General features: G+C 43.2%; 1 long non-coding RNA gene across 1 annotated transcript in view; it reads left to right on the forward strand.

Moving 5' to 3' along the window:
- The window catches only part of LOC138282974 (uncharacterized), a 209,583-nt gene extending 200,330 nt beyond the window's left edge, over positions 1 to 9,253 (forward strand). The window contains exon 4 of the long non-coding RNA XR_011201028.1: positions 4,183 to 9,253. This is a non-coding gene — a long non-coding RNA (uncharacterized lncRNA). The remainder of the gene's footprint in view (positions 1 to 4,182) is intronic.
- Positions 9,254 to 10,182: the final 929 nt, after the last annotated feature.

Raw genomic sequence — 10,182 nt, forward strand, 5'->3', positions numbered from 1 at the left:
CCATAATGTGCTGTACAATATAGAAGAAAGACCATGTTTAACATACATATCTCTATTGGGCGTCCCCTCTGGGGGTGCCGGTTGCGATTCTTCCAGCCTCAAATTGGTACCATTACAAAAGCAACACATCCTACGAAGTGCGCTAAAAACAGGCATGCCAAAAATAGTGCAGAATATGCAATATTATAATCAAAGTAGCACTTAAGGTGCCGTTCAAATCAAAATTAAATTGGAGAAAATTCTCCTCATTACCTGCCTATATAAATTGCAATTTATATATCAATTCAAAGGACACAAATTGACTAGTCACCCAAAACACAAGAGCCACAGTAAGTAGTGCTAAACTTCATTACCAAACAAAGGCATCAAAACCCACAGCAAGTGCCGTAAAACGGCTCTTACCAATCACAGGGTGTCCAGGTTCCAACTGCCAAGTTCTAAAATCGACCAAATGGTCACTGCATGACGAATGAACAAAAAGGATCTCAGTCGAGGACCGGCGCCACCTGGATGGTCAAATCATAAAGAAGGGAAAAACGCCGTGGTTGCCAAGACTCAGGTCTCCTCAGGCATTGATTGTTCGCACCGAGATCCCAATCCTTCGTCGCGACCAATCCGTTGGGCGTCCGAGTCACCGATGAGTCCCTGTTCGGGCGCCAATTTGTTGAAGTAAGCCTCAGCAAGGCCTACTAGTGCAAGGGGTTCGCCCTTCTCTGCACAAAGTCCTCAGACCATATAGGAAGAAGTTGGCACAGAAACTGAAATAAAAGACAAAGTTTATTAAACCTCATGAGGTGGTACTACAGTTCAAACAACACCCTTCAGTAATGTTTGAAGTAGCACACTGAACTAAGAGAGCATGGTCCTTTTATACCCATGCAGGGGCTAAAAGAAGGTGGTACAATTATAGAAGCAAGACTTGCATACATGTAAGGTCATATGGAAATGCACAGTCGACAGGTAGGAGGGGCTAACAGTTTCAAGGACTAGTTGACACATTACTGTCTGTTACTGATTACTAACAGCTGCAGATCTTACTGGGCATGTGCGAAAGTGGGAGATGCTAAATATAACTTGTCACTAGACAGATTTTCAAGAGTAGTTAACAGAAAGGTAGGACAGAGCACATTGCGAGCACATGGCAGAGAAAATGGCTGCCATGAATACAAAATGGATTACGCCAAATGTTCACAATAGTTGCTAAATACAAGATGTCTTCTGCTAATGCTTACTCTAATCGTTATTAAATTAGAACAAATTATAGAGGTCAGAATCTGCATACCGTAAGACCTGGTGCCTAGCTGTGTGGTGGGGGATGACATAGACAAGTGCTATTCTGTCTTTAAGGTAGCCTTCAGGATGCACGGGGTCCCAGAGGTGGGTGGGTGGCTAGCTTATGGGAACACATGCACACAGTGGAGAGGGACACCCTTCTTACATGAGGTGGGGGATGAGATGAAATATTCCCCTATGAAGGCCCTTTGTGTCACCAAATTTGGGCTCACCCTAGAAGGGTATTGCATGAGATTTAAGGGGGAGTCAGAAAATGCCAAACAAATCTTGGGTAGATTTCTTGGATTACTCCAGCAAGGAACTGAGTGGTTTGGAGAGGGGCAGCAAAATGGAAGACTTTACTGGGCTGTACAATCAGATTTTGAGAGAGCACATGCTCAGTACCTGATTTACAGAGCTGCACCGGTTGTGTAGCCATTTTAGTTATAGCTTCATGCACGTTATTTTAGCAAACTAAGCGTGCTGCTGTGCACTTTAACCTAAATATATTTTATTCAGCTTTGTTTTATTATTTTAACAATAGCCACATTTGCAGTCTTATTTTATTTTCTCTATCTAGCTGTTTTTTGCCTAGGCCAGCACTGCATTCTTAAACAAGACATTTCTTTCACTTTTCTCAAGGCTGCAGTAAAGATAGGTTGCCAGCAAAACTGGTACGCTTTGTCTCTAATGTGCACAGAAACACATACACTAATACTTGGGGATCCTTTCTTGGAACATCAGCTTTTTTATTATAAAAACACTACTTTGACCCATGTACGTTAGAGGGAGGTTCCAGCCAGATGACCACGACTGTATGCTGATTGCTGAGTGCTTCGCTGCAGCTGCTTATGAAGACTACAGGCCTCTTGGTCAGGTATGAGGGATAATGTCTTCCCAGGGGAACCTGAAGGGCAGAATTAGAGTTTAACATGCTGTGCTCTAACATAGCCTAGGTAGGAGCTATTTTTAATGATCTTAGCGGTAATATGATAGTGTTATTTTTATGTTTCACTCTCCTTCTCACAATTTTAATCCTGTCATGCTTCATCGTCCTAGTTATTTTAATTCATGCTTTATTATCTAAGATGCAGTTACTTCAATGAAACCTTATTGAACTATACTCTGCCTCTGATTGTCCTTGCAGACGTGAGACTAATGCAACTGAGAGAAACGGATGAGATCTGAGTGACCACAACTTCCCTGAGGAGTCATATGTGTCATGTGCTTGGTTGCCCAATCATCTCTGCTCTGGGGTGGAGATGAGGCACTGCCAGTTAGCCGGAACAAAACCCAGATTAGGCCGACAGGTGTCACCTGTAGTGGGTTCACACTCAGTCCCCCACAGTGCAAATGATTCTGCTGCCCACTCCAGTAGCCTCATTAGGATAATGAGAGCCTACGTGACATGGTGCCGCCAACGTTTGGTCAGGCACTAATTTTCGGGTCCTCCTGAGTATCTCTGTCTCACTACATGCAAAGACACCTCAGTACTATATACGAAGACGTCTGTGGTATTGAGGATTTTCCTCCTCAGCTAATTAGGGAGCACCTAACTATCACTGTAGGTTGTTCGAGGCTGAACTCGAAAAGGACAATCCCCATTTGGTGTGCTTATCTCTGAACAAAATTAACCATTCATTATGGCAAACCCGCAGCAGGTAACAATTGCATTCAATATGCGAACACCATCTTACCGCACATTTATTGGCAGATGGCCTAACGGCCAAGGGGGGGATTCTGTTACATTTGTTGTTGAGGCTCATCCAGCCTATAGAACAGAAATGTTCTATTCTTGGGTCGCATTTCCTGCAGGTGATGGGAACACAAATACATTTCATCACTATACACCTGCAAACATACCTGCACAATATAGAGCATATGCATATCTAGAAATACCTCTGTCTTATTAAGAACATAATAATTGGCTTGATGGCGCCCTACCATATACAATTCTACACGTTAGGTTAGATCCTCAAAGTAATGATGGTCCTAACTGGCCTTTATTGGCCACATATACACGCATCCTGCTGCAGCAACCTTGACGGTAGCAGAAGTCCTTTGCTTATATACTGAGCTTACGGCACTATACAGACTATTAGTACAGTTTGTAATGCAAACATTAAATACAAACCCAGCACGTGCTGCCCCGGCGCAACCACATGCAGTAACGCTAGGCATTAATCCTGCGACTGTACATTCGATCATGGGTAAAGTACCCGCCAAATGAGAAGAGATTCTGTTTTGGTTAGCTCAAAAAATAAATGCACTGGAAGCAGTATTTCCCCATACGGGGCCCCAGGATAATAGAATAGAATATGAACTATATGCTTGCCATTTGGGATGGTTCCCAAAGTAGATAACTGCAATTCTTGGGGCACAATATTTGCCACACCCTATACTACTGCACACTGTACACTGACACTTGCCAATCTGCCGGGAGTGTTAAAACAAATTCAAGATGAATGCTGGGCTGCCCTGGCACCGGACTTGGGGATGCAACTCAAGGGCAATTTTTCCACGGGATCTTCAATTATATTAAGTAACCTTAAAGGGGAAGCATTTGCACTAGCAGTGCTCATGTGGATCTAGTACGTTCCTCCATAGGATCAAGAACGTGAGCTGCCAAAGATTATTTTGGAGACCTACTCTAATATTGGTCAAGATAGTCTGGGGGCCAAACCCACAAAACCACAGTTTCAGGGTAAACCTAATAAAGATTCTATCAAGCAAGCTCTTGAGGGGTCTAAGAAACTCTGGGATAAAAAACAACAAACACCTAAAAAGGAAAGGGGAGAGTCTCCGCATACGGAGACCCCACAGAATAGATAAAATCTCAGAAATAGAGATAACATAAAAATGCTTTATAGAAATCAATATACTAATACACACCAATCTCGTTCCTTTCAGGACTCACTGGAAAAACGCAATGAGTGAGGTGGCCGGTCAGAGTCAAGAACAGAGTACATGAAACCGGGACAGGAATCACAGCGCTCTACAGAAGTTTCTGTTAAAAAAGAAAGAAACTTACCCAACAAAAACCCCAATTCAAAAAGAAGAAAGTGGCAGCAGTTGCGATTCGTCATGCAACTCAAGAAAAGGGCTCTATTGAAGAACAAGAAGTGGGCACTAGCTTTGCTAGACAGCGCAGCAGAGGTCACAATAGTTTACCGGAATCTTCAAGAGCATCTGGAGGTGAAAGCAACTGACGACTTCTTACAAGTTGAAACTGCGGACATGGGTGTCTCCATGCATGATAAAGGTGTACAAAGTAATGTCACACTTAGAAGGAGAACCTGAACGCACAATAGAACTAATCTTTTGGGAACGCCTCGTAAACATATATGATAATCTACTGGCCAAAAGGGATTGGCCGCCTGAATTTGTCCGTACGTGCTCATATGGGGAAGATGTTATCAAACTTTCTTTCTTGCCCCTTGTTCCCGATGAGCTTGCAAAATCCTATGCCATTGGTTGGTGATTGGTGCAGGCACCCGCTTTATATCGCAACCACGTAGGGTGGGATAAAGATTACCCCTATCATGTAATTACAATTAAAAATCAACCCCATCCTCAACCACAGTATCCAATAAAACATGATGCTAAAGCACCCGTGAGGGAAATCATCACACAACTAGAGTACCAGGGCGTAATTGAACCCTGTGTCTCACTAATGAATAATCCTTTATTCCCTGTAGATAAACCGGACCATTCCTACAGAATAGTCTTGAATTACAGACACTTAAACAGTCACACACGCATATATGCTATACAAACCTCTCATAGCACAGCACTTATGAACAACATAGTGTGCAAAAAATACAAACAAAAACTGGACATTTCCAATGTTTTTTTCTGCCAAAACATAGTGCCTGAGAGTAGAGACCTAACAAGTTTCAGCACACTGGGCTCCCAGAAAAAATTCTGTTGTTTACCACAGTGGTATAAGAACAGTCCAGGACTGTTTGCGGCTCTTGTGACTTCAATATTGCACGACATTCACCCTAAAGCATTGTCCTATGTAGATGATATCTATCTCATGGATGATGAATTACTGCAACATCTAAGACATCTAAGACGTCTATCCCGCTTTGTTTTTGGATTTGACGAATTCGGCTCTAAATTCAATTTAAAAACATAAACAAACATAGCCTTCCTTAGCGTCCCGTTTTTTCGATACGAGCTATCAAGTGAAGGAAAGAGCCTAGTGCCACAATTCTTAGAAAAATGTGCACAGTTACAATCTCCAAATACCATGGAAAAACTCTAATCACTATTGGGTTTTCTACATTTTGGCAGAACATACATTCCAGATTACGCATCACGCATAAAACCTTTATGTGACTTAATATGTCCTGACTTTTCCAGTAAATTTTGGACAGTCGAACACACACGCATTCTCAGAGCTTTGCAAACAGACATGCTTGAGGCACAACACCTACACACAAGGGACAATAAAAAACATTTGGTCATCAGAGTAATTGCTGGTGCCATTGGTTTCACCTATGTAACATTCAATCAGGTTGAGACAGTCCCAATTGCACACAAATCATATTTGCACTCTACAGCAGAACAACGTTTTGCTCCCACTGAGAAAAGTCTCACTGCTGTTCAGATGGCTGTCATCAAAGAAAGACCACTAGCCTAGGTGAAACGCAATATTGTCATATTTCCCATCCTAGCCCTCACGGCTGTTACTAAAGCCAGCGTTCCAAATGCTAAAGCATTACATCCACGTTGGATTCAATGGGCAAAGTCTTTGACAGCCACTGATGTCGACTACATGTTTGACCCAAAGTTACAAACTCAAGAATATTTGCAATATGAACTGGAATACCCAATTCCAGCAAATACGTTGCCTATTGATCAATATCAAAGAGTCATGTATACCAACGGCTCAGCACAACCTGCAAAAGGCACGAAGCATCAATATTCCACCGCTTGTGCAGTCGTAAGTGGCTATATGGAGGGTAATAAATTCTATCCACAACATACTTTCACGCAAACCCTAGAGGACTGCACTGCACAACTGACAGAGCTAAGGGCTCTGGTGATGGCACTGGAACATACGGATCCTGCACAGCTAACACTGATTGTCTGTGATTCGTACTATTGTCCAGTTCTTGAATTAATATCTGAATTACTGGCACCAGAATGGTTTCAGAGATTCCAAAGGTAACATCATCAAACACAGGCTTCTGGGGGGAAAAGTAGCAGATCTAAGGGAAACGCTACCAAACGTCCATGTTGTACATACACTTGGACACCAGCGTGTTGGAATACACATTGCTGGGAATACACTGGCTGATGAAGCAGCCAAATCAGCAGTAGCTACGGCTTTTGTTGCTGCAGTAACTTGTTCTAGAACGAAACCAGACGATTACATATGGGCTGCCGTGAAAGCCATGGCTGAAGGCACGCCTTTTCCGAAAACATTTCCTGCTAAATATTCCTACCGCATGGGAGGCCTTCTTGATGCAGAAGTAATTCCCAATAAAGACCTAACACCAGAGCTGATCAAAGCAGCGCATGAGGGGGTTGCCTCTACTCATGCTGGTGTGGCGGCTACAATATCATTATTGCAAGCTCGTTATTGGTGGCCAGGTCTATACAAACAGACCAAGCAGAATGACCTTTGTTGTGATATCTGCCAACAAATTAAGGGGTCTACCTTCAAACACTCACCGCAGACACCCCTCCTAATATCAAACAAACCATAACAATGTGTGTACTTGGACCATTGCGGTCCCCTAACACTGGACAGTGCATACAAATACATCTTAGTCGCTGTCGACTCTTGCTCCAGATTTCTATGGGTGTGGCCACAATGCTCGGGTGACGCTCAGACTGTTATTAAAGATTTGCAAGTCTTTATCGCACATATGCAGTTGCGACTTTCCACTCAGATCAGGGTCCTGCTTTCATCTTAAGGGCATTCATGGACGCCATGGCTTCGTTAGGGGTCCAACTCCATGACTCATCTCCTTTTAATCCCGAGGTAAATAGTGTTGTGGAGTGACGAAACCGAGATTAAAGGGCAATCCTTAACAGCCAGAGTATTAGGTACGGGTCATAATTGGCTTAATCACCTGTATGGAGTCCAGAGAGCACTTAATAATCTGCCTAGAAGGTCCCTGGTGGGTCGTAGTTCATACGAGTGCCTATTTGGAACTCTAATGTATGTTCCACATCTTGATGGTCCTGGCGTGGAGGTGGCAGTAACACCTTTTGACATAAATGAACGTGTCACTGTCATGCCGGAATTACAACAGTTCTATGACGACAACGCTTCTGCTAGTGCTGCCTCCATAGGATTTAAGGATGTAGCAATAACACCTACCCGCTGGATTCCAAAGGTTGGGGATCTAGTATGTGAAAAAGTTGCTGTGAAAAAGGAGTTTGGTCCTTCTTATTGTGCCCTGGTCCCAGTCCTGGGATGACACAGTTCCAGAACTGTCATTCTGCCACCGTTGCCTGGTGCTAAAAAAAAAAACACTTTGGGCCTCATTATGACCTGGTGGCCGGCGGCACACTGGCAGTAACACCGCCAACAGGCTGGCGATATTCTGCCAGTGTATTATGCCCGTGGCGCTTTATCCGTGGCCATACCGCCGGCCCCTCCACTTGACCGCCAGCCATCCACCAGGTGGTCATAATCCCGAACCGCTAGCCTGTCCATGGAAGGTAAACACTTCCATGGAAAGGCTGCCAGTAAGGGGGACTCAGGGTGCCCCCAGGCACAGACCCATTGCGCATTTCGGGCAGTGAAATGCACGACGGGTGCTGCTGCTGCACCCGCTGCACATCAACATTGCGGCCAGCTCTATTATGAGCCGGCTGCAATGTTGATGTGACTTTTCCTCTGGGCCAGCAGACAGAAACGCTGTAAGGTGTCATCTGGTGTCCGCACAGTATTAAATCCCCAATACATTCCACCAGGTTGTGATGACAGACAACCAGGAGTCACTCCTCTATGGCTCTGGTTCCCTTTGAGTGGGCGGGTCTCCGGTTCGCTAACAGTATCTGTAGGGCCTGCCATGTACATGTGTAATAACATATCTAAATGATGGAACAATAGACTTCCTATGTGAGCCCCATTATCATACAAATGAATACTATATTAAAATATAAACCAATCATTGACCAGGTTTATAATCTAATGGTGAAAAATTAGTGTAAAATTTACCACAAAAGAAAAGACCCTCATAAATGTCCCAAATGTTAGACAGTGTTTCCTTTTAAAAGAAGAGGGTGCATTAGAACCTACAATAACCAGGATACTTTTTGCTTACACATTAGTGCCATACGAATAATCAAATTTTGACAATGAATGGGGCAATCAGAATCTGTCACTGGCAAATCCCGATTACAGTACTCATAAGTCCTCGATGCCACATGATGCTTATATTGACGCCTTGTGTGTGACCATGCCCCCAACCAGAGCAGTCAGAATGAGGAGGCAGTACATTAAGGACAAACACTTTACAAACTGCTATACAATGCGTACTAGTATCGCATAGGGCAGAGCTGAGGATGGAATAGGTACTGCCAGTGGTACGATACCCTTGGAGTGGTAAGCACATTAAGGTCTTAACAGCAACGATCAGGTAAAACTGATATGGGCTAAATGGAATTAATGATTTATTATTGAGTTGACGTGCTGTCCAGTGTATGACAATAGGTGCCAGTTTCAGTGGAGTATTAAGAGATACCAGGAAGGGTAAGGACCTACTGTCCATCAATGTGCAGTCTCACAATCACTGAATCCATTGTACTTGCAGTGGAACAGCAAGTGCACCCCTGTATGTCAATTTCTATGTGTGCATGATACAGTGGTTGCAAAATGACCACACACTGATGAGTCATTATTGCAATGTGTGCATGTTAGTGTGCAAGCTATGTCCTTCTGTCTGTCAATATATGAAAAGCAAACTACAATTGTGAAATATATGAAAAGTAAACTGCAATCATGTGAATAACAAGCTGCTGTTTGTGCATACCATATTCTTAACAAATAGAGGCATTCACAGATGCCCAAAATAAGAAACTCTAACAAATCGGCCTGGTTTACATTCAGTTTTACATGTTGTTTTCTTTTTTTGTACCAAGAATCTGACCAAGTGGAACATGACCCTCAAAACTAAAATTAAGGGGTATCTAGGTATAGGTCCTGACAATGGCCCGACCCAGAGTGGCCTAACCATGAGGGCTGAAGCATGTTGACTGATAATTAGGGTGTGACGACAGTTAGGGCCATATGTACTATCCCAACATTTCGCGAATTCCTAACTGTGACTTTTTACAACTAGCAATTATGAACTCACAAATTGCGACGTACAACAGTGTCTCAGACACTGTGATTCTCAAATAGGTCACATGGGACCTGCCTCATCAATATTCATGGGGCAGATCGCAATTTGCGAGCCATTGGGAATGGTCTGCACTCACAGGGATGGTGGCCTGTTGGGTTGAGCAGACCACCATGTCTGATTGCTTTTTAAATAAAGCATTGTTTTTTTTAAATGCAGCCAGTTTTCCTATAAAAAAAAATAGGATGCATTTCAAAATTAAAAATGAAAAGTGTTCTTTTCATTTTTGAAGAGTAGGGGGTGGTGTGAATGGGTTACCACCTCCTTCACGGAGTTGGTAAAGTATGAATGTTTTGTGACTACATTTCAGTCTCAAACATTCAACAATGCCCCTGTGACTCACTTTTAGGAAGGGACGCCCTTAACACGCCCCTTCCTAATACAGAATCGCAAACCCTATTTTGCGAGTCAGTGATAGGTTACCGACTTGCAAAATAGGGTTGGTACATGGCAAAAGTCCACTTAGCTTCCACAAATGACCAAATTTGCCATTTGGAAAAACTAAATAGTTTTTGGATAGTACATGTGGCCCTTAGCTTCC

This window comes from Pleurodeles waltl, chromosome 1_1 (assembly GCF_031143425.1).
Source record: "Pleurodeles waltl isolate 20211129_DDA chromosome 1_1, aPleWal1.hap1.20221129, whole genome shotgun sequence".
In the NCBI taxonomy this organism is placed as follows: Eukaryota; Metazoa; Chordata; class Amphibia; order Caudata; family Salamandridae; genus Pleurodeles; species Pleurodeles waltl.